The sequence below is a fragment of the Schistocerca piceifrons genome, chromosome 8, assembly GCF_021461385.2.
Source record: "Schistocerca piceifrons isolate TAMUIC-IGC-003096 chromosome 8, iqSchPice1.1, whole genome shotgun sequence".
NCBI classification, from domain to species: Eukaryota; Metazoa; Arthropoda; class Insecta; order Orthoptera; family Acrididae; genus Schistocerca; species Schistocerca piceifrons.
Window position 1 is genome coordinate 50,020,131 of NC_060145.1, and position 25,329 is coordinate 50,045,459.

A 25,329-nucleotide genomic window follows, 5' to 3' on the forward strand; every position below is an offset into this window, starting at 1 on the left:
CAATAGTTCCTTTTCTTTTCTTTCCTTTCTCTCATCCTCCAAATTCAATTTACATAATATGTGTCACACATTCATATAAATGACTGCATCTGTTGTAAAGAACCGAATACAGCATGCTACCTCAAATTTTAGAGAGGGGCCGTTTTCTGATAAACAAAAAATTTTTTAGAAACATTGTTCACAATTTCTTCTGTTGGTTTCTGTCTAGTACCATTCATAAAGAGGACTATTTCTGATTTTTGAATGTTAAATGGAAGGTCATTCACATGAATATAGAATAGGACTGGACCCAGAATTGAACCCTGTGGGACTCCATTTGTCATTTCTACCCAGAAACTAAAATTTTATATCTTCACAACATCGTTTGAATCATTCTGCTTAATTAGTGACATAATTCCGTCCAACAAGTTTTCATAGCTCTCTCAGAGCTGTTGGTAGCAGGTGTAGGGCGCAAAGTTAACGGCGCCGCAGCCCGCTGGGCTCTCGACCGCAGACTGTTCCTCCTGCAGATCATCAATCTGGTGCCAGGGTGGCGTGGCGGGGCGCGGCGGTTTACGGGCGGACTTCACGACCACTGTGCGGTCGCTCGCCTAATCTACTCAATTAGTGGGGGGCCCGCGTTAGTCACGCCGCGATCCTTATTTATAGGTTCACGTCCTCCTCTACCAGGAACGCTCCTAACTTGGTGTAGGAAGCCACTGTCTGCCCAAGTGCCAGCCCGCAGGGTTTCCCAGAAGACCTACTCAGCCACTACAGCGACATCGTTTCTTATGTACAATACTTGACAGTAGTAACACCTCCCACTATGGAGATGTTGTTCTTTAAGTACAATACTACACCGTAGTTACAACACTTGAAACATATGGCGTGATACCTTGATGATGTTACGAACTCCAGGGATGACAGAAATGAGTAAACGTGTCAATCTTATGTGAGGGACCCTAGCCCGGAAACGACCGAATCGAAAGTTATCAGCGAAAATTTACTCACGTTCCACCTTAGGGTCGCGCAGGGCTCTCATTAAGGGCCCCAGCTTCCCAAAGCTGATCATGGCGGGCAGAATTCCCACTAAACACTCTCCAGTACGCTCACATAACATCCCTGCTGATGTACTAGTAACGGCACACATACGTTGATGAGAGACAAGCCGAAATTCCTAAGTGTTCGATATAGAATTAATGAATTTCGTTTACCCGCACAACACTCACAACGTATTACCTCTACAACAGTTTTTCGATACGGCGTCCGCAGCGTCAACGCAGACACGGCACCATCGCACGAATTTCTGCCGTGCCAGTTCTAATACCACCAGGGTGGTTTGAAGTATCGCAGGCAGTGAGAATTCTTGCCAGGACATCCTCTTTGTTCTCGACAAGCGTCTCGTACACAAAAAGATTTTTGACATTGGCTTACGAGAAGACATCTGGTGGGGTTAGATCTGATGAACGCGCTGGCCACGAAACAGAACCTTCTCTGCTAATCAATTTGTCAAGTAATGTCCGATCAAGGTGTTCATGAACTGTCAGTCCAGTGTGGGATGGAGTTGCATTATGTTGGAACCACATCTGCTTACGAATAGCAAGTGGGATATGTTCTAGGAAGCTGAGTAGTATGTCTCTAATAAACACTGTATACTGGAGCACTTAAGCTGCAAGAAAGACGGAACGGACCTAATACACCCTGTTAAAAGGATCGTGGTCGGATTAATCAGAAGAAAAGTGTGTTCCACAACAAACAAAAACGTATTCAGACATCATATATGAAGAAAAGAAAAAAGAAATTACAATTAATAACACGTCCGGTCAGCCACAGCGTCCACAATTGTTTGGCATCTCCGAGGCATGCTGCAAACCATGTTTTGAGCGTATTCTTGTGGAACAGAGCTCTCATGCATCGAATTTGCATACACAGGTGTTTCAAAGTAATTTTTTAGCGCTCTACGCAATTCTGAGAGTGGGCAGCCCGAAAAATATTAATAGTCATTTTTTTCCACATTACCAATGGAGCCACGTTCTTCAAATTCATCAACTTTTTAACCCAATATATCGAATGTTATCCACTTGTGTACGAATTACTTTGATTTTCCCCTATATGTGGACGCCACGACATGACCCATTTTCGAACCATTGGGGTGGTTACAGAAGGAACACAGCCTCAAAACGCGACGCGTAAGCTGCACTCACGCGTAGCTCAGAGAACATTTCGAAGTAAACTAATGCTGTATGGATGTTACATGAAGGGGAAAGGTTCTCTCTATTGGGCTGTGAAGGAATTAAAGTGATATCATTTACCATATTTGTCTAATGCTGACCATATTCTTACTTAACACGCTCTAGGTAATCACTGACTATGCCTTCCCACACATTTGACTGATAACCTATACTGATGGCTCTTCCCGGCTGTAACGTCAGGATTCTCATAGGTCCAAACATAGCTACTGCAACCATTTAGCATTCGATCTCTCGTAAAAACAAGCTTCACCCGTGAGAAGTACATACTCAGGGAAGTGAGGATCGATTGTAAGGCTCTGCAAGAACCATTGGCAGAACACAACAAAAGGTCCGAAGTCAGCGTCAGTCGAAGCATGCCTGTCCTGTGGATGGCAGTGGTGTAGCATCACTTTCTGTAAACACTCGCCACACTGCGCCATAGTCTGCAGAGTGTTAATCTCACATGCAACCGATCAGTTCATGATTATAGGCGCATCATCCGGTCGAACAAGCATTGTATTTCTCCAGCCTCCTCGGTCGTCATACCGTGGCACCAACTGTCCCGTTACACATATTCATTAGAATAGTCATGGAGACAGGGTGCGAGCCGGATCTTTAGACGGATATTTATTGTTGAACAACTTCTCTCCTTCACTGATGGTTCCATTTGAAAGTTAACCCTGTGGGGACTAAATAAATGATTTAGAATGAAGCAAAATTTACTAGACCGGTAACAACATTTATTTTCAAAAGAGAAAAACATACATAAATCATGCTAAACAAGTTATTGATTGAATACCATAAACAACCAACAGGTTGTTTAAGACCAGAATGGACAAGGATCCTGGGTGGAAGAAGTGCGTAGAGTACTCTGGTCCTAAAAATGTGGATAACGCAAACTGAATTGATCTGACGCTTAGCAGACTTTGCTTGCTCAAATCTACAGAAGTTTCTCTACATAGGTGCAGCTGAGAGCAATTGCCGATTGAGATCTGAACGCCCTGACAATGCTGGAGTAGCAATGCGTTACCCTGTTTGCTTCGTGCAGCGATGTAACTTGCAGCTGGCGAGGTGTGTGCGGCGGCACCTGCGAATCGATCGCCGGCACGAAAGAAATGCTAAAATCTCACGGTCTAGCGATCAGGCAGGAGAATAGCAATCTACTTCCTAACAGAGCCCTCAAATCACGGTAGATATCAGTGTGTGACACACCTCTTCGCTGGTCATACCAAGGACTAACTTGGCTTACTTATACGACAGATCGCACAAGAATACCAAACGTCGAGACTGGTAAACCAAAAACGAATAAGTGTGCCCTCGGCAAACGAGTAGTCAACGACGTTTGAAGTCACACTGTCGGTACATTCAGAACTTCACCACAGGCTCCCCAGTCTAACTACTCACAAGTGAAGTCAGTCTCAGGACAGGTCCCAAGTACCAACCACACATGCCAGACCATCGACCAGAAGTCTCTTGCCAGACCAAAGTCCAGCACCGGAGTTCTTCGCACCTCTCAGACATGGTTCAAATGGCTCTAAGCACTATGGGACTTAACATCTGAGGTCATCAGTCCCCTAGAACTTAGAACCACTTAAACCTAACTAAGGAAATCACACACATCCATGACCGAGGCAGGATTCGAACCTGCGACTGTAACAGCAGCGCGGTTCCGGACTGTAGCGCAAACAACCGCTCGGCCACGTAGGCTGGCTACCTCTCAGAAGAAAAAATCCACTTTCCTGCAAAGTGCATGAACAACACTGCCTTCACCCCATCTTGAGCCAATCACAGAGCTCTGGAAGTGCTAAATTGCCCCTCCCACACCACAGCACAAACTCATGTCGAACCATGGCAAGAGTTAAGAAACTTGCATTTCTGGCAAAAACTGAAACAGCCAATTACTGTTAGTTTTTTTTTTTCTAAGTTTTCATGGAGGGTGAAGATGATTTTCGCCAAAGTTGTGTCGCTTCCCACTTGGATAAGCAAACAGATACGATCTTAAAGATCTTTATCTAAATCACCTGTACCTTGGAGCTTATTAGTCCTAGCTATGAGGTGTAATAAAGATTCTATCCCTAAACGTTTCTCAGGTGCCAGAGTTTCTTATACAACCCAAGTGGCCAATGGAAATGGTTCACAGGCCTATTTGCAGTATCAGCAAACACTAAAACGGGTGAAATTTTACTACACATGGCTCTGCACACAATACCCGGATTATGACTCCACTGTGTATCACATTCCTAAGGTCCATCGCCCCCAGCCCAGACTTCCACTGGCGCCGCTGCAGGTATCTTGGCATTGTTCTGCTGGAGACCTGTCTTGAGAAACGGCTGCCCAGTTTGCCCTGTATGGTCATGGGCCTGTCTGGCAGGATTTACTGAGCGGTGGTCTCGCCGCCAATTTCTCTCAACTCCCAATAAGCCGTTTCTATGAGCTAAGAACCATAAAAATACCTCATGCTCTTAGCGCCCTACCAGACTAAATCAACATCTGCTTAGGCCATTACATTTCTAGAGTCTTGCTCAAGGTGCGTCAGGCTGTAATAAGATCTTCAATAATTTTCCATATGTAGAAAATGCTGAGACAGTAACTTGCCCTCTCTCACATTTACTTTCCCATAGACGAAAATCATGACCGCAAGTTCTGTCACCGGGTACACCACCAGTTGGTTAGGGCTGATGGAAGTTACTGCATTTCCGGCCGGAGTTGCCGAGCGGTTCTAGGCGCTTCAGTCTGGAACCATGCGACCGCTACAGTCCCAGGTTCGAATCCTGCCGCGGGCATGGATGTATGTGATGTCCTTAGGTTAGTTAGGTTTATGTAGTTCTAAGTTCTAGGGGACTGATGACCATAGCAGTTAAGTCCCATAGTGCTCAGAGCCATTTGAACCATTTTGAACCAGTTAGTGCATTAGCTTGTAAACAGATACTACTAAAGTACAGACATTGCACCACAGGATTGTTCATGTCAGCCATCTGCACCTATGTGCCTGTAGAGATTGTCTACCTTACAATCTTCGCAATAACAATGCTGGTACATGGATTCTTCTGTCAGAGGTATAAAAAGTGTGGTGTCACCGCCAGACACCACACTTGCTAGGTGGTAGTTTAAATCGGCCGCGGTCCATGTAGTACATGTCGGACCCGCGTGTCGCCACTGTGATCGCAGATCTAGCGCCACCACCTAGGCAGGTCTCGTGATACGAGAGTGGACTCGGCCCCAGTTGTACGAGAACCAAGCTACCGCCCAGTTGTATGCGAACCTAGCTATCGCCCAGTTGTACGAAGCCTTTCTCTCTCATTAGCCGAGAGACAGAATAGCCATCAGCTAAGTTAATGGCAACGAACTAGCAAGGAGCCATTTGTATCAGTGCCTATAGCTTACCAGTATTCAAGAGAGATGTATTCCAAGGAATAAAGAAAAGTTAAGTAAAAAGCATCTACATACTTTTCTTCGTATTCATTTATAAGTTCTCATGTTCCAGACTTCACGCCCGTCTGCTGTATGCCTTGCACTATCGGCTACCGCGTTAGTCAAGCTTTCTTTTTCAGCTAAACTTCACTGTGTCGGTCCAGCTACCGACAATACAACATATGGCGACGAGGGAAAAGAGTTTGTATTAATTGTTTGCTTCATTGACGACGTTTTAAAGATTTCTGATTGCTTACATTTATTTGTGTCATGGCTTCGCCACATTCTCCAGATGTACTGTCCGAATTTTATCGCTTGCAGACTCAGCAGACGCAGGCGTTACTGGATGCCCTTGGACAGCTCGTCCAGGGTCAACGTACCATTCCAACCGATGCGGCCGCCGCCGCTTCATCGCTACCGCTGCCACTGAACGCTGTTGCACCTCCCTTTCGACCATACGTGGCAGCCGATGAGACCTGGCAAGAGTGGTCTCGTCAGTTCGCATTTCACATGGCTGCCTACAGAATTCAAGGTAATGAGCGGCAGCCGTTTTTGCTTTCTTGTGTCGGTGTGTCCACATACCGTGTGATAGTGAAATTGTTTCCCCGGCGCGACGTAGCAACTTTGTCATACGAGGAAATTTTGTCTGCATTAGATGCCTATTTCAAAGAAACAGTTAATGTGGTTGCAAAACGGTATACGTTTTTTCGTACAAAACGTACGGCCGGTCAAACTAATAGGGAGTGGGTAGCAACTTTGCAAGGACTTACTAGGGACTGTGCCTTTGAATGTGACTGTGGTCTTTCTTATTCAGATACAATGGTGCGTGATGCAATTGCACAGAACGTTTCTGATGTTCGCATACGGGAGCAAATTTTGAAACTAGTTAATCCCTCCCTTCAACAAGTGATAGACATATTGGATAGACAGGACACACTGGACTGTGCTCAGGAATCTTTTGAAACTTCGCCAGCCGTGTGTAACATTAACCGGCCCGCTGGACGCGCTGTGCGACCCGGTAACCGGGCCTCGCGCACGGACGCACAGCGACCGCCGCGTGCTAAGCCAGGTGTGCCGCGCCAGCCCACAAATGCAGTGAAATCATGCCCGCGGTGTGCTACTAGACATTCGCGTGAACATTGCCCGTCACGCCAAGCTATTTGCTTTTTCTGCAATAAGAAAGGACATGTTCAAAGTGTTTGCCAGAAAAAGCTCAGATCAGACAATCACGATCATTCCAGGCCCTTTGCTTCGCGCCGGAATCGAACCAAGGACACTCAGGCTCGTGGACCTTCGCCTATGGACATTCATGTCGTTAATTCCGCTTCGTCCAGGGACACTTTCTCTAACAGTGACTGTGATCGTCCCACAAAAACTGTGCGTCGACGTCGCCGGAAGTCACGTCAATTAGCAAGTGATTCTGTACCAGTGTCTGTTCCCATTGCACAAAACAGTCGCTCTTGTCGTCAGCAGGACAATAAACTTTTTGTGGACTTAGACTTTGCAGGCAAAGTGATACCATTCCAGCTCGATACCGGAGCTGCAGTTTCATTGCTCAATCACGACACATACAAACAACTGGGCGCACCTCCGTTGCGTGCCGCAAATGTTAAGCTAACTACATATTCCGGACAGAAAATTCCTGTGTTAGGACAGTGCAGCCTTCTTGCAACATTCAAGGGACAAACAAAACTTGTGTCATTTTACGTTCTTCGTTCTTCGTCTGCAGTGAATTTGTTTGGTCTAGATTTATTTAAGTTGTTTAACATGTCTATTGTAAATCAGGTCCTATCAGTGAATCAGACTGTGCCTACAGACAGTGTTTCTCGGCTGTGTGACGAATTTGCAGACATTTTTGCACCGGGCTTAGGTTGCGCTAAAAACTATGAAGCACATTTAGAACTGAAGGTAAACGCGCAACCGAAATTTTTCAGGGCGCGCAATGTTCCCCACGCATTGCGTGATGAGGTCGCAAGAACGTTACACGATCTCGAATCACAGGGTGTAATTGAACGTGTGCAAGCTTCTCTCTGGGCCTCACCCTTAGTCATTTTGCCAAAACCTTCCGGAAAATTGAGACTTTGCGTGGACTTCAAGGCCACAGTGAATCCACAGCTAGTGACTGCTACTTTTCCTTTGCCCCGCCCGGAAGATCTTTTTGCTAAACTGTGCCCGGGAAAATATTTTTCAAAGTTGGACCTAGCCGATGCGTACTTGCAAATACCGGTGGACGACGAATCCCAGCGCGTACTGGTGGTTAACACGCATCTTGGATTGTACCGCTTCAAAAGACTGCCATTCGGGTGTGCATCCGCCCCTGCCTTGTTTCAGCAATATTTACAAACTGTTTGTGCGTCGGTCCCTACTGCAGCAAACTATCTGGACGATATAGTGATCTCCGGACAGACAGAAGAAGATCATCTTGCGAATTTACGAACATTATTTCAGGTCTTGCGACAAAATGGTCTTCGCTTGAGGAAGGACAAATGTGTGTTTTTTGCTCGTGACTTACCATACCTGGGACATGTCATTAATGCCCAAGGCATACATCCGAGTCCAGAGCACCTCCGTGCCATACAAGATTTGCCTTCCCCTCAAAATCTGAAACAGCTACAGAGTGTGTTGGGTAAAATTAACTATTATCATAAATATGTGCGCAATGCCTCTTCCATTTCAGCTCCGCTTCATCGCTTACGCCGTAAAGGTGTTCCGTTCGTCTGGACGCCGGAATGTGAACGCGCCTTTCGCCAGTTGAAATCGGCGTTGCTTTCTAATACTTGCCTTACGCCATTCGATCCCCAGAAACCCCTTTTGTTGATGGTAGATGCATCGGATTTCGGGATCGGTGCTGTGCTTGCGCACAAAGTTGGCTCACATGATCGCCCTATTGCCTTTGCGTCCAAATTGCTCTCGTCTGCGCAAAGAAATTATTCACAGATAGAGAAAGAAGCTTTGGCTCTCGTGTTTGGTGTTACTAAGTTCCATGATTTCTTGTATGGTCGTCACTTCACCATCATCACAGACCACAAACCTTTGACATCGCTTTTTCATCCGACCAAGCCTGTACCTCCACGTACAGCGCAGAAATTCATTCGCTGGTCTATTTTCCTCTCGCAGTACCGCTACGATATCTTGTATCGGTCCACTGCTAAGCACGGCAACGCCGATGCGTTGTCCCGTTTGCCTGTTGCTGAGGATAAAGCATTCGATTCTTCCGAACTTGCTTGCATGTTCATTGATTCGGAAACCGATGAAGTGGTCGAATCGTTTCCGATTGATTTTCGTCGTGTCGCTACCGCCACAGCTGCTGACCCTGTCCTTGCTACTGTTTTACGTTTTGTTGCTACGCAATGGCCTTTGTCAAAGTCTCGGATCGAGGATCCGTTGGTTCGCCGATTTTTTGCTCACAAGGAGAGACTTTTTGTTCGACGTGGTGTTTTGTTGTTGCGTTCTGATAATGATCAGTCCAGAGTCGTGGTCCCACGTTCGTTACAGTCCTCTGTTTTACGGCTTCTTCATCAAGGACATTGGGGTATAGTGCGAACGAAACAACTTGCTCGTCAGCACTGTACTTGGTTCGGAATCGATGCTGCGATTACGAATATGTGTTCTTCGTGCCCGGCGTGTGCCGAACAACAATCCGCACCGCCGCGGAAAGTCTTTGCGTGGCCAAAAGCCACTTCCCCTTGGCAACGCTTGCACATTGATTTTGCTGGTCCATTCTGGAATGCTCGATGGTTGGTTCTGGTCGACGCCTTCAGTAATTTTCCTTTTGTTGTCCGGATGTCTTCCACGACGTCCTCCGCCACCATCCAAGCGTTGTCTGCTATCTTTTGCATTGAAGGTCTTCCGCAGACTATTGTTTCCGACAATGGCCCACAATTCATGTCCGCAGAATTTCAGTCATTCTGCCAGGCCAATGGTATTCAACATCTGACATCCGCGCCGTTTTCGCCTCAGTCCAACGGTGCCGCTGAACGATTGGTCCGGACTTTCAAGTCACAGATGTTGAAATTGAAAGAGTCGCATTCTCGGGAGGACGCATTGTTGCTCTTTTTGTCTTCGTATCGCTCTCAGCCCCGAGATGGTCGCTCGCCGGCTGAGTTGCTCCACGGTCGTCCTCATCGCACCTTGATGTCTTTGCTGCATCCGCCGCATCAGGTTCCTGTGCAGCGGCAGACTCCCGCTTTTGCTCCAGGCGACGTTGTATTTTATCGCAACTATCGCGGTTCACGGCGTTGGCTCGCAGGGCGCATTCTTCGCTGCCTCGGCCGCGCGATGTATTTGGTTTTGGGGGCCTCTGGTGAGGTGCGTCGGCATCTCAATCAGCTGCGCCTCTGTCGTCGCTCGGGTTCTGCCGCTCCCCGTCTGCTTTCAGCGACGGTGCCGTCCGGTCAGCGCCCTGGGGACCCATCTACTGGCTCGCCTCATCCCCAGGTGTTACCGACGATGCCTTCCATTTTGCCCCATGGCGACGCGCCGCCGCCGCCGCAGCAGCAGCAGCAGCAGCAGCCGCCGCCGCCGCCGGCGCCCGCATTCGACGCTTCGTTGCACCCGCCAAGCGCCTCCCAGGGTCACGCGCCGCCGATCGCTTCCCGTGACCAGCTGTCCTCCGCCATGGAACTCCCGACCGCTCCGGACCACATGACGTCATCGCGCGTCGGCTACCCCGACGCAATGGACGTCGACACTTCGGCCCCTCATGTTTCTTTCCGGGCGCATACACCACATGTTGACGTGCACCCTGGACTAGTTTTGCAGGCGTTTCCTAGTTCCCCTCGGACCGGATGGCCGGGTGCGGGTGGCACAGCCTCGCCTGTTGTTAGGCTCCCCACCTCATCGCATACGTCAACATGTGGTCCTCCCCACGGCGGGCGGAAGCCTTATTCCACGACCGTTCGCCGATTTGCGGGGGAGGAATGTGGTGTCACCGCCAGACACCACACTTGCTAGGTGGTAGTTTAAATCGGCCGCGGTCCATGTAGTACATGTCGGACCCGCGTGTCGCCACTGTGATCGCAGATCTAGCGCCACCACCTAGGCAGGTCTCGTGATACGAGAGTGGACTCGGCCCCAGTTGTACGAGAACCAAGCTACCGCCCAGTTGTATGCGAACCTAGCTATCGCCCAGTTGTACGAAGCCTTTCTCTCTCATTAGCCGAGAGACAGAATAGCCATCAGCTAAGTTAATGGCAACGAACTAGCAAGGAGCCATTTGTATCAGTGCCTATAGCTTACCAGTATTCAAGAGAGATGTATTCCAAGGAATAAAGAAAAGTTAAGTAAAAAGCATCTACATACTTTTCTTCGTATTCATTTATAAGTTCTCATGTTCCAGACTTCACGCCCGTCTGCTGTATGCCTTGCACTATCGGCTACCGCGTTAGTCAAGCTTTCTTTTTCAGCTAAACTTCACTGTGTCGGTCCAGCTACCGACAATACAACAAAAAGGATTCTCACTTACAACTTTTGCCTCGGTCGTTTCATCAAAGTCTGTAGCATTACCATGGCATCACCTTGAATAATAACGATGAAGCACTTGGTAGTCGGAACACCTGAGTTATACTGGCGTGTCCTCCGGATGATAGGGAACACAGCTATAAACAGGTAAGCACCAAGCTGAATACAACTCAGGTGCTCCTTAGTTATGGTTAACCTCCTGGTGTCACAAAGACTCCCCAAGTGGGCAGCCGTCCGCTAAACGAGGATGTAAGCAGACACACTCTACCAATAGTTTTTCAAGAGAGCATCAGGACTGTGTCCAGTTTCGGAATCAAGAAGAGACGAACTGGAGATTCTGCAGGTGACAGTGGTTACCGTTCACTGGTTTCAACACAAGCTCAGAGATGAGTGCAATTTTGTACTGCCATGCACCATCTTCATACTACAGGTAATTATTATGAGGTTTCCCTTAATAAAGTATTGTAATTAGTTGCTAATCTGTGTTGGCATCATTTTGTCGCAGCTATTGCCTAGCTCTTTGTGGCCATGTGATAAGGCTGTATGCAGAATGCATGCAAGCAAGCCACCTCAATGACAGCAAATAATTTTGGCTGTAGGGGTCATCTTCGTACAACCTATTTGTGTTTTAAGTCAAGAGTATTTGCTGAATATGACCTATATAACCAATATAAACTCTACTGTTGTGTACTCTGAGACACATAATTCATAAGTGACAGGACAATTATTTAAGAATGCTTCTCTCATTCTGATCTTTAACTGACATGTTTCGCTGATCATTAGTACAAGCTCGTAAACGAAACACGAATTGAACTTTTTATTCAAAGAAATTTATGTCGAAATGTTACTTCCTGGGAAGTCCATTCGGCGGCAACCCTGCAAGATGAAACAAGTTTTTATTTCTCATCTTTTCCACAAATCTCTTCAGGAACTGGTCGACATTGCTGCTTTTAATAGAACGCAACAGATTTCGTTCCTGTTCTCATACTTAAGAACTACTTCTACTTCTGCAGTCGTATTTGTATCTACATCAAATAAAACAGTAGCTTTTAATGTCTTTGAAATCATCTTTATGACTTTGTAGTTGCAGCATGAATGACACGATCACACCATTACTCTTTTAAGAATGTTGTTCCACTTATAAGCTCCCTGCTGCTTTTTACGTCAGTTCTTAACAGTGTATCATTTGTGGGTTTCACTGAAGTTAATACCTACAGCACATCATCCTAAAAGGGTGGTTGTTAGCTACACCATAGGGCGCATGCAGCAGTAACGCCCCATGGTCTGATACTATTGCAACTACATATATTATTGCTTAGCTGCAATACACCTGACCGCATTGAGCTACTCATTTAGCTAATACCCTAAAATCAGTTGAACATCGTTTTTGAGTTACTTTAAATCACATAAGCTAATTATATGTGGCAATTAATTATTGCCGGCCGAAGTGGCCGTGCGGTTAAAGGCGCTGCAGTCTGGAACCGCAAGACCGCTACGGTCGCAGGTTCGAATCCTGCCTCGGGCATGGATGTTTGTGATGTCCTTAGGTTAGTTAGGTTTAACTAGTTCTAAGTTCTAGGGGACTAACGACCTCAGCAGTTGAGTCCCATAGTGCTCAGAGCCATTTGAGCCAGTTAATTACTGTCTACTTTCACCGAAGACCGTTCAGAAGTTATTATTCGTGACACGCAGAATCTTAACTACAGAGGAGTGATATTTGATAATAGCTCTGAAGTTAACACGTCTCCTCATAAAATATCTGTACTAACGATGTCTGGTTAGCAAACCTGTCTGAGCTTTATGCGTTGCCAGTTAAATTTCTTTAATTTGCAATCCATTGATTTCTCGTTGATTAACCGAACCAAGTCTGATTTTCCACCTACTACTCACGCAATATGCGCCCAATCGTTGTTGTGTTGTATATTGGCACTACGTCTCCTTTCTGTTCACTCTTATTCGAAGGTCTTAATAATTTCTTTAGGCACACAGGTTTCGTTATACATTTTAGAAGAACATCAGTGTGTAAGTTTTAGTACGCTTCCCCGTTCGAAATTTCCGATATAGTGTAGCCTATAAAACTGAATGATGAGCACAGAGTTAATAGAAACAGTTAAGGTCTATGGTGTCACTGTCTCCCACATTAACCCAGAAAATCATATAAGAGTATCTAGTAAGTAAAATTTCTAATATAATATAATAATTTTTATGAAAATGTTACTGCACAAGAACACAAAGAAACAGATGAGCCATTAATTAAGTAAAGAACCTCAAATTTCATCACGTTCCACAACATTTTAAAACTTGTTCCACTTTTGTTCCATCGTGAACTGAAACAGATGTTAAAACGTCAGGTGAACTTCTCGCTGCCCTTTTGTCAGAACATAAAACGCACACTTTTCAAAAGAGCGGCGCTCTGTAATTAGCACGCAACAAGCACGCTAGCAAACAACAACATGCTCGTAAACAAAGCAATACCATTTACAGCAGAAATTAGTTGTGTTAGCCAGTTTTTTATGTTGTGAATATACGTCTTCACTCAATATCTCTGATATCTGTGCTCTGAACGTAACCGATTCACGGCAGTAACAGATCTGAAAACCAAAAAGGACGTAACACCAGCACATAACAACGGTTTAATTTTAGTCTTTTATCTAAAATCTGAAGATCGTATAAGTGTACGTACACAGAAGGGATGTTTAAGAATTCGGCTCGCAGGCCGTGACCTGTCCGGAGTGCCACAGTGGATAGCGTGGGTGGCACATTTCCCTCACTGCCACGCCACCCTGTCTCACCAGGGGAAGGAAGAAACTGGGAATGAACCGTATTTAAATGGCGATGCAGCCCCAGTGCGTGAGACTTGTGTGGTGTCACCGCCAGACACCACACTTGCTAGGTGGTAGCTTTAAATCGGTCGCGGTCCATTAGTATACGTCGGACCCGCGAGTCGCCACTATCAGTAATTGCAGACCGAGCGCCGCCACACGGCAGGTCTAGAGAGACTTACTAGCACTCGCCCCAGTTGTACGGACAACTTAGCTAGCGATGCAACACTGACGAAGCCTCGTTTATTTGCAGAGAAGATAGTTATAATCGCCTTCAGCTAAGTCAATGGCTACGACCTAGCAAGGCGCCATAGTAATTGATAGTTATCGTATGAAGCATGTCTCATCAAGAACGATGTATACAAATGATGGATGAAAGTTAAATATTCCAGAAGCTGCGTACTTTTCTTTATAGCATTCATTACGTATCTTGTTTCAGACCTCACGCCATCCTGCGTGAGCTTATAGCGTGCATCTCGGCATTCTCTAGCAATATAACAACTTGATTTTATATTTCACATTTCTCAACAACATCGATAAAAAACGAAAGAAATTTTCAGTGTGATTAAATAATTTTTTGCGCAATCAAGTCATATTTTGTCCCTGATACAAACTCAAATAGTATCACAGGACGTTGCACCTCGGTTTCCATTGACTTGTTCCCTAATCGCAAAAATATCTTTGACACACATTTGTGTCTCGATAATTTATAGCCCTTTTCAGCCGCATTATGGAGACATGAAACTACTTGCGGAAAGCAATGCAGAACACTTGCAATGTCTTACTGAGAGCAGTGTGTGGTCAAGTATACGTAAAATTCGAGGTCTGCATTCTATTTCATATGTTGTAATTTTCGTTCCCGCACTCATTTTTTCTTCATAAATTCAACAATAGCGAATTTTGAATCGAAAAACCGTTGCAGGCATTCCCCCTGACTTAACAAACGCACTTTGCAGCAATATACAGGGTGTTACAAAAAGGTACCGCCAAAATTTCGGGAAAAATTCCTCACACACAAATAAAGAAAATATGTTATGTGGACATGTGTCGGGAAACGCTTACTTTCCATGTTAGAGCTCATTTTATTACTTCTCTTCAAATCACATTTATCATGGAATGGAAATACACGGTAACAGAACGTACCAGCGTGACTTCAAACACTTTGTTACAGGAAATGTTCAAAATGTCCTCCGTTAGCGAGGATATATGCATCCACCCTCCGTCGCATGGAATCCCTGATGCGCTGATGCAGCCCTGGAGAATGGCGCATTGTATCACAGCCGTCCACAATACGAGCACGAAGAGTCTCAACATTTGGTACCGGGGTTGCGTAGACAAGTGTTTTCAAACGCCCCCGTAAATGAAAGCCAAGAGGGTTGAGGTCAGGAGACCGTGGAGGCCATGGAATCGGTCCGCCTCTACCAATACATCGGTCACCGAATCTGTTGTTGAGAAGCGTACGAACACTTCGACTGAAATGTGCAGGAGCTCCATCGTGCATGAACCACATGTTGTGTCGTGCTTGTAAAGGCACATGTTCTAGCAGCATAGGTGGAGTATCCCGTATGAAATCATGATAACGTGCTCCATTGAGCGTAGGTGGAAGAACATGGGGCCCAATCAAGACATCACCAACAATGCCTGCCCAAACGTCCACAGAAAATCTGTGTTGATGACGTGATTGCACAATTGCGTGCGGATTCTCGTCAGCCCATACATGTTGATGGTGAAAACTTACAATTTGATAACGTTGGAATGAAGCCTCATCCGTAAAGAGAACATTGGCACTGAAATGAGTATTGACACATTGTTGGATGAACCATTCGCAGAAGTGTACCCGTGGAGGCCAATCAGCTGCTGATAGTGCCTGCACACGCTGTACATGGTACGGAAACAACTGGTTCTTCGTAGCACTCTCCATACAGTGACGTGGTCAACGTTACCATGTACAGCAGCAACTTCTCTGACGCTGACATTAGGGTTATCGTCAATTGCAGGTGTCCTCGTAGTTCTAGGTCTTGCCCAGTTACGAGTCATAGGCTGGAATGTTCCGTGCTCCCTAAGACGCCGATCAATTGCTTCGAACGTCTTCCTGTCGGGACACCTTCGTTCTGGAAATCTGTCTCTATACAAACGCACCGCGCCAATGCTATTGCCCCGTGCTAATCCATACATCAAATGGGCATCTGCCAACTCCGCATTTGTAAACATTGCACTGACTGCAAAACCACGTTCGTGATGAACGCTAACCTGTTGATGCTACGTACTGATGTGCTTGATGCTAGTACTCTAGAACAAAGAGTCGCATGTCAACACAAGCTCCGAAGTCAACATTACCTTCCTTCAATTGGGCCAACTGGCGGTGAATCGAGGAAGTACAGTACATACGGACGACACTAAAATGAGCTCTAACATGGAGATTAACCGTTTCCGGACACATGTCCACATAACATCTTTTCTTTATTTGTGTGTGAGGAATGTTTCCTGAAAGTTTGGCTGTACCTTTTTGTAACACCCTGTATAAAGTCACCTACTCTTCGTTTGGTTCCACTAAAAAGTGTTGCAACTGCGTGAATCTCAAGAAATTTTGCTATTCGTAACACAAATTTTTTCATGCACTCGATGCCCAAAACCTTAGCATTAGGTGCTTTTGATGTACAAAATAGTTAATCCCATCTGTCAGTCGTTGCAAGTTTTTGCTCTTACATTCCCATGTAAATCTTTAAGTTCTTCCTGCACGGTACTGTGATGTTGTTTCATAGCAAATTTGGAGTACCTGTCACTTAAGCGAATGCATAATATACAGGGTGGTCCATTGATCGTGACCGGGCCAAATATCTCACGAGACAAAAGTCAAACGAAAAAACTACAAACAACGAAGCTCGTCTAGCTTGAAGGGAGAAACCAGAGGGCGCTATGGTTGGCCCGCTCGATGGCGCTGCCACAGCTCAAACGGATATCAACTGCGTTTTGTGAAATAGGGACCCCCATCTTTTATTACATACTCGTGTAGTACGTAAAGAAATATGAATGTTTTAGTTGGACCACTTTTTTTGCTTTGAAATAGATGGCTCTGTAATAGTCCCAAACATATGGCTCACACTTTCAGACGAACAGTTGGTAACAGGTAGGTTTTTAAATTAAAATACAGGTCGTGGGTAGGTTTAAACATTTTATTTCGGTTGTTCCAATGGTATACACGTACCTGTGTATCAGATCCAGCACCATGGTATGGTGCTTCGACGACCAATCCACCTGTCATGAAATATGCTATTCAATACCGCTTCAACCGCACGCGAGCTATGTGCCGGACATCCATCATGTTGGAAGTACATCGCCATTCTGTCATACAGTGCAACATCTTGTAGTAACTTCGGTAGAGCATTACGAAGGAAATCAGTATACATTGCACCATTTAGATTGCCATCGATAAAATGGGGGCAGTTATCCTTCCTCCCATAATGCCGCACCATACATAAACCCACCAAGGTCGCTGATGTTCCACTTGTCGCAACCACCGTGGATTTTCCGTTGTCCAATAGTGCATATTATGCCGGTTTACGTTACCGCGGTTGGCGAATGACGCTTCGTCGCTAAATAGAACGCACACAAAAAATCTGCCATCGGCCCATATTTTCTCTTGTGCCCAGTGGCAGAACTGTACACGACGTTCAGAGTCATCGCCATGCAGTTCCTGGTGCATAAAAATGTGGTACGGGTTCAACCGATTTTGTTGTAGCATTCTCAACACCGACGTTTTTGAGATTCCCCTTTGTCGCGCAGTTTGTCTGCTACTGATGTGCGGATAAGGCGCGATATCAGCTGAAACACCTACTTGGAGATTATCACTTGTAGCAGCTCGTGGTTGACGCTTAACGTGTGGCTGAACACTTCCAGTTTCCTTAAATAACGTAACTATCCGGCGAACTATCCGGACACATGGATGATGTCATCCAGGATACCGAGCAGCATACATAGCACACGCCCGTTGGGCATTTTGATCACAAGGGTCATACATCTACACGATATCGACCTTTTCCGCAATTTGTAAACTGTCCATTTTAACACGGATAATGTATCACGAAGCAAATACCGTCCTCATTGGCGGAATGTTATGTGATACCACGTACTTATACGTTTGTGACTATTACAGCGCCGTCCATCAAAAAGCGAAAAAAGTGGTCCAAGTAAAACATTCATATTTCTTTACGTACTACACGAATATGTAATAAAAATGGGGGTTCCTATTTTTAAAAACGCTGGAGGAAGACAGATATTGGAATATATCCAGCAAATGTTCTCATTTGTGCTATTTGCATTACTTTTGCATTCTTCCCTGTACTTTCAGTCCATACTCTGTACTCCTTAGACTGATCATTCCAGTCAGGAGATCCTCTTCACTTTCACTCAGGATAACAATGTCATCAGCAAATCGTAACATTTATATCCTCTCAACTTGAATTTTAATCCCAGTCCTATATCTTTCTTTTACTTCCATCATTACTTCTTAGGTGTGCTCGTATACACTATTGGGCAACGGAAAATCCACGATGTCTGCGGCACGTGGAACATCAGCGACCTTGGCGGGTCAATGTATGGTCCGGCATTAAGGGAGGAAGGATAATTGGTCCCCATTTTATCGATGGCAATCTAAATGGTGCAATGTATGCTGATTTCCTACGTAATGTTCTACCGATGTTACTACAAGATGTTTCACTACATGACAGAATTGCGATGTACTTCCAACGTGTTGGATGTCCGGCACATAGCTCGCTTGAGGTTGAAGCGGTATTGAATACCATATTTTATGACAGGGGGATTGGTCGTGGAAGCACCATACCACGGCCCGCACGTTCAGCGGATCTGACGTCCCCGGATTTCTTTCTGTGGGGAAAGTTGAAGGATATTTGCTATCGTGATCCACCGACAACGCCTGACTACATGCGTCAGCGCATCGTCAATGGATCTGTGAACATTACAGAAGTCGAACTACTCGCTGTTGAGAGGAATGTCGTTACACGTATTGCCAAATGCATTGAGGTTTACGGACATCATTTTGAGCATTTATTGCATTAATGTGGTGTTTTCAGGTAATCACGCTGTAACAGCATGCGTTCACAGAAATGATAAGTTCTGAAATGTACATGTATCACATTGGAACAACCGAAATAGAATGTTCAATCGTACCTACGTTCTGTATTTTTAATTTAAAAAAACAACCTGTTACCAAATGTTCGTGTAAATTTATGAGCCATATGTTTGTATTACAGCGCCATTTACCACAAAGCGAAAAAAGTAGTCCAACTAAAACATTCATATTTCTTTAGGCACTACACGAATATGTAATAAAAAATGGGAGTCCCTATTAAAAAATCGTAGTTGATGTCCGTTTGACCTATGGCAGCGCCATCTCTCGGGCCAACCATCTGGTTTGCCCCTTCAAGCTAGATAAGTTTCGTTCATTGTAGTTGTTTAGTTTTTTCGTTTGACGCTTATTTCGTGAGATATTTGGCCCGGTCACGATAAGTGGACCACCCTGTATACTGTGAACAACGAATCGAGGGCAACAGGCAGTGAAACGTCCCCTTAAAAAATTAATGAATTACTGTGCTGATAAACCTCTTACGTTATTTGATTTTCAAACAGCTGAGCACAATTGAACATACTCAGACATTTCGTTCTTTACCTATTCTGATCAACACTAAACTGACACACAATATTTTTAGCGCAACGCAATCTGACTATCAATAATCCCTACAAAAGAATGGCCCTGACTACCATTAACCTATACCTTTCACAAATCACTTACCTCACAAAAATCTTCTTTACTCGAACTATTGCACTACAGCGAGCGGCACTATTGCCAGCTAAATGAAAGATTCAAACCACTGAAGCCACTAACTACCGATAGGCATAGTTAGCAAATGAAAGATTTTGATAGAGAACAAACAATGTATTTACCTTAATAGCGTTCGAAAGTCATAATATATATATATATATATCAGTTCATGACATCCAGTCTTACAAATTTACTGTCTCTGATGGACACACGTCCAGATCATCCGCTTTTTAAAAACTCCGCCTTCTCTCTCCCCACATCCACCACTGCTGGCGGCTTACCTCCAACGGCGCAACGCTACGCCCTGTTAACATCCAACTGCCCACTACAATAGCGAATTCCAACAATGGCACACAGCCACAGACTGCACACAGCACAGCCAGTGATTTTCATACAGAGTGCTACGTGGCGGTGGCGTTACCAATATGAGAACCTAAACAGCCTACTTACAGCATATCTCATATTTCTATTTTTGCTAAAACCATCTGACACAGTACGCCATTGCAGGCTGTTAATGAAGGTACGAGCATATTATTTACTATGTACACCAATGATCAGGTGAATAGGGTCAGCAGCAGTCGGCAGCTGTTTGCTGATGATGCTGTGGTGTATGGGAAGGTGTAGATGTTCAGAGCCTGTAGGACAAAAGAAGATGACAGACAAAATTTGTAGTTGGTGCCATGAATGACAGCTAGCTCTAAATGTGGAAAAATGTAAGTTAATGCAGAGGAGTACGAAAAACAAACCCATGATGTTAGAATACAGCGCTGAAAATGTGCTGCTTGACACAATCACGTCGATTAAATACCTAGGAGTAACGTTGCAAAGCATTATGAAGTGCAATGTGAATGTAACGACGGTAGTACGGAAGACGAATGAATGACAGCTTTTTATTGGGAGAATTTTAGGAAAGTGTGGTTAATCTGTAAAGGAGACTACATATAGCTCACTAGTGAGATCCAGTGTTGCGTGTTGTTCGAGTGTTGCGATCTGCACCAGATCGGATTTAAGGATGACACCAAAGCAGTTCAGAGGCGCGGTGCTAAATTAACTACCGGCAGGTTCGAACAACTCCCAAGAATTACGGAGATGCTTTTGGAACTCAAATGAGAATCACTCACTGCAAGGCGACTTTCTTTTCGAGAAGTCCAGTTGAGAAAATTTAAAGAATCGGCCTTTGAGGCTGACTGTAGAGTGATTCTGCTGTCCCAACGTAATTTCGTGCAAGGACCATGAAGGCCAAATTAGAGAGACTAGGGATCGTAGGGAGAAACACAGACGGTGGTTTTTCCTTCACTCTGTTTGCAAGTGGAACAGACAAGTAAATGACTAGTCGTGAGACAGGGTGCCATCCGCCATGCACCATACACTGGATTACGGATGACGTATGTAGATGTAGATCCAAACACATAGATATTCTTCCTCAACTCCGGATGAAGTGCAGCTAAGGATCAGAATACTTGTCTGGTGGAGCAGCTTACCACCTTCCGTATGCGTCGTGTTCGGAAGCCACATGGATTGATCGTAACAGGAACGGTGTATTTTCCTGATCGTTTACCTGTCTTAACCCTCACGCTTTTTTTCTCCGAGGATGCATAGCAGACATTGTCTATCGCGATATTACAAAAACTCCAGAGAACATGCAGGGACCTTTCGTACTAACTTACGTGTATCTTCAGCAGCAAACACTGTTAACATCCAATCGCTGTCCATGGTCACCACTCTGCGCTCTTCTCAATGTTATACCCACTTCTGGAGCCGATAAAGGAGTACAGTACTACAAACTGATATTAAAAATCTCTGCTTCTATTTATTATTAAGGTGAATGGTGTTTCTGCTTGAATAGTGATACGTTATGCAACAGCTCTTGAGAAAAGGAAGCAAATTATCAAATTAGATGGTAGGTAGCTATTCAGAAAAGCTGTACAACTATCCATTTCTTCGTAACGAAAAAAGATACAAGAAATGCTGTCATGCTGGTTAATGTCAGCCTGGTACTTAATATTTGCTTTAAACTTGGACATATATATAAAAACATTTACCACAGTATTGTACAGAATGTAACTTAAAGAAATACGCAGTGACACGAACAGAAATGACTTTGTATTCAAAGACAATAGTGACACTATCACCGCTATCCATGGTGGTCTTCTTACCGTTATAAAAGGCGGGATGGAAGGCACTGTTCGTGCCAAAGTCATATTCCTCCCTCCCCCTCTGTTCCACTCGCGGATAGCGTGAGGGAAAAACGACTGTCTGAACGCCTCAGTACGAGCTCTAATTTCCCATATCTTTCAATGGTGATCGTTGCGCGATTTGATAGTTGGTTGTAATAATAAATGCTCTACATCCACGGGGAAGATAAGATTTTGGAATTTAGGGAGCAGCCCCTTCCGTTTAGCGAGTCGTCTATCTGCAAGTGTGTCCCCCTTCAAACTTTTTATGATATTTGTAACGCTCTCGCAATGGCTAAATGTACCAGTCACTAAACTTGCCTCTCTTCTTTAGACCTTCTCAATCTCTTGAATCAGACCCTACTGGTAAGGGTCCCATAGAGACGAATAATACTCTAAGACTGGGCGAACTAAAGTATTGTAAGCAATTTCCTTTCATGAAGGACTGCATCGCTTCAGGATTCTGCCTATAAAGCGCAATCTAGAGTTCGCCTTACCCGTTACTCGTGTAAAGTGATCTTTCCATCTGAGATCATTTCGAATATTCACACCCAAATACTAGGCGGATGTTACCGCTTTCAAAGACTGGAATTAATTTCGCACTCGTACATTAATGGTGATTTCCGCTTTATTATACGCAGTGGGCTACACTTACTAATATTGAGATGTAACTGTCAGTCATTACACCACTCATCTTTTTTTTGCTAATCCTCACTGATTGGTTCACAACTTTCCTGTGATACTACTGAAGGCACTAACTAATGATAGGCATAGTTAGCACATGAAAGATTTTTGATAGAGAACAAACAATGTATTTACCTTAATAGTGTTCAAAAGTCATAATATATATATCAGTTCATGAGTTTCCTGTAAACTACAGCATCATCGGCAAACAGTGTAATGCCGCTGTCAATACCGTCAACCGGAACGTTTATGTAAATCGTAAAAAGCAGAGGACCTATTACGCTGTCCTGGGGCACACCTGATGTTACACTTTTTTCTGTTGAAGACTCCCCATTCAGGAATACATACTGCTCTCTGTCTGTTAGAAATGGCTCTGAGCACTATGGGACTTAACATCTGAGGTCATCAGTCCCCCAGAACTTAGAACTACTTAAACCTAATCAACCTAACGACATCACACATCCATGCCTGAGGCAGGATTCGAAACTGCGACCGTAGCACTCGCGCGGTTCCGGACTGAACCGCTCAGCCACCGCGGCCGGCTGTCTGCTAGAAAACTTTCTATCCAACGGCATATGTCGTCGGATAGGTCGTAAGCGCGCACTTTTTCGAGCAAGTGACAGTACGGAACCGAGTCAAACGCCTTTCGAAGATCGAGGAATATAGCATCAACCTGGGAGCCGGTATCTAGAGCCTGTTTTATAGAACGCACAAAGAGGGCCAGCTGTGTCTCACATGACCGCTGTTTCCTAAAACAGGGATGGTTTCTGCAGATGAGCTTCTCAGAATCTAGAAAGGTCATTATGTCTGAACACAAAATATGTTCCATGATTCTACAACAAATCAATGTCAGTGAAATTGGTCGGTAATTACACTCCTGGAAATGGAAAAAAGAACACATTGACACCGGTGTGTCAGACCCACCATACTTGCTCCGGACACTGCGAGAGAGCTGTACAAGCAATGATCACACGCACGGCACAGCGGACACACCAGGAACCGCGGTGTTGGCCGTCGAATGGCGCTAGCTGCGCAGCATTTGTGCACCGCCGCCGTCAGTGTCAGCCAGTTTGCCGTGGCATACGGAGCTCCATCGCAGTCTTTAACACTGGTAGCATGCCGCGACAGCGTGGACGTGAACCGTATGTGCAGTTGACGGACTTTGAGCGAGGGCGTATAGTGGGCATGCGGGAGGCCGGGTGGACGTACCGCCGAATTGCTCAACACGTGGGGCGTGAGGTCTCCACAGTACATCGATGTTGTCGCCAGTGGTCGGCGGAAGGTGCACGTGCCCGTCGACCTGGGACCGGACCGCAGCGACGCACGGATGCACGCCAAGACCGTAGGATCCTACGCAGTGCCGTAGGTGACCGCACCGCCACTTCCCAGCAAATTAGGGACACTGTTGCTCCTGGGGTATCGGCGAGGACCATTCGCAACCGTCTCCATGAAGCTGGGCTACGGTCCCGCACACCGTTAGGCCGTCTTCCGCTCACGCCCCAACATCGTGCAGCCCGCCTCCAGTGGTGTCGCGACAGGTGTGAATGGAGGGACGAATGGAGACGTGTCGTCTTCAGGGATGAGAGTCGCTTCTGCCTTGGTGCCAATGATGGTCGTATGCGTGTTTGGCGCCGTGCAGGTGAGCGCCACAATCAGGACTGCATACGACCGAGGCACACAGGGCCAACACCCGGCATCATGGTGTGGGGAGCGATCTCCTACACTGGCCGTACACCACTGGTGATCGTCGAGGGGACACTGAATAGTGCACGGTACATCCAAACCGTCATCGAACCCATCGTTCTACCATTCCTAGACCGGCAAGGGAACTTGCTGTTCCAACAGGACAATGCACGTCCGCATGTATCCCGTGCCACCCAACGTGCTCTAGAAGGTGTAAGTCAACTACCCTGGCCAGCAAGATCTCCGGATCTGTCCCCCATTGAGCATGTTTGGGACTGGATGAAGCGTCGTCTCACGCGGTCTGCACGTCCAGCACGAACTCTGGTCCAACTGAGGCGCCAGGTGGAAATGGCATGGCAAGCCGTTCCACAGGACTACATCCAGCATCTCTACGATCGTCTCCATGGGAGAATAGCAGCCTGCATTGCTGCGAAAGGTTGATATACACTGTACTAGTGCCGACATTGTGCATGCTCTGTTGCCTGTGTCTATGTGCCTGTGGTTCTGTCAGTGTGATCATGTGATGTATCTGACCCCTGGAATGTGTCAATAAAGTTTCCCCTTCCTGGGACAATGAATTCACGGTGTTCTTATTTCAATTTCCAGGAGTGTATGTGCAATTATGTGGTCACAAAGGTTGGTATGGAGTTCTTGTTTTGGGGCGTTCGATTCCCCTACCAGCGTGGTTGACAAATGCTGGTGGTCGTTGGCGTATGTGGAAATGCTACAGTACGTCTCCACAACGAATCCCAAACGTGTTCGATGAGATTTAAGCCAGGGGACCGGGCAAGTCAGTCCGTTCACCGAATACCGCATCTTCCAAAGAGCTCCTCCAATAGCAATGTTGCATGCGGTGGCTCTTTGCCATGCATGCAGGCGAAACCAGGCCCAAATGCATCCCTATAAAGACGCACATGGTGAACGTGTTACCACATCTCACAATATGAGATAGCGTCCAACACTGTCAAACATGGTCGTTCGGCGTTCCATGTGCTATGGTACGGAGAGGCATTGAAAGTATACGGCTGTGGGGAGGTGAGAAACGG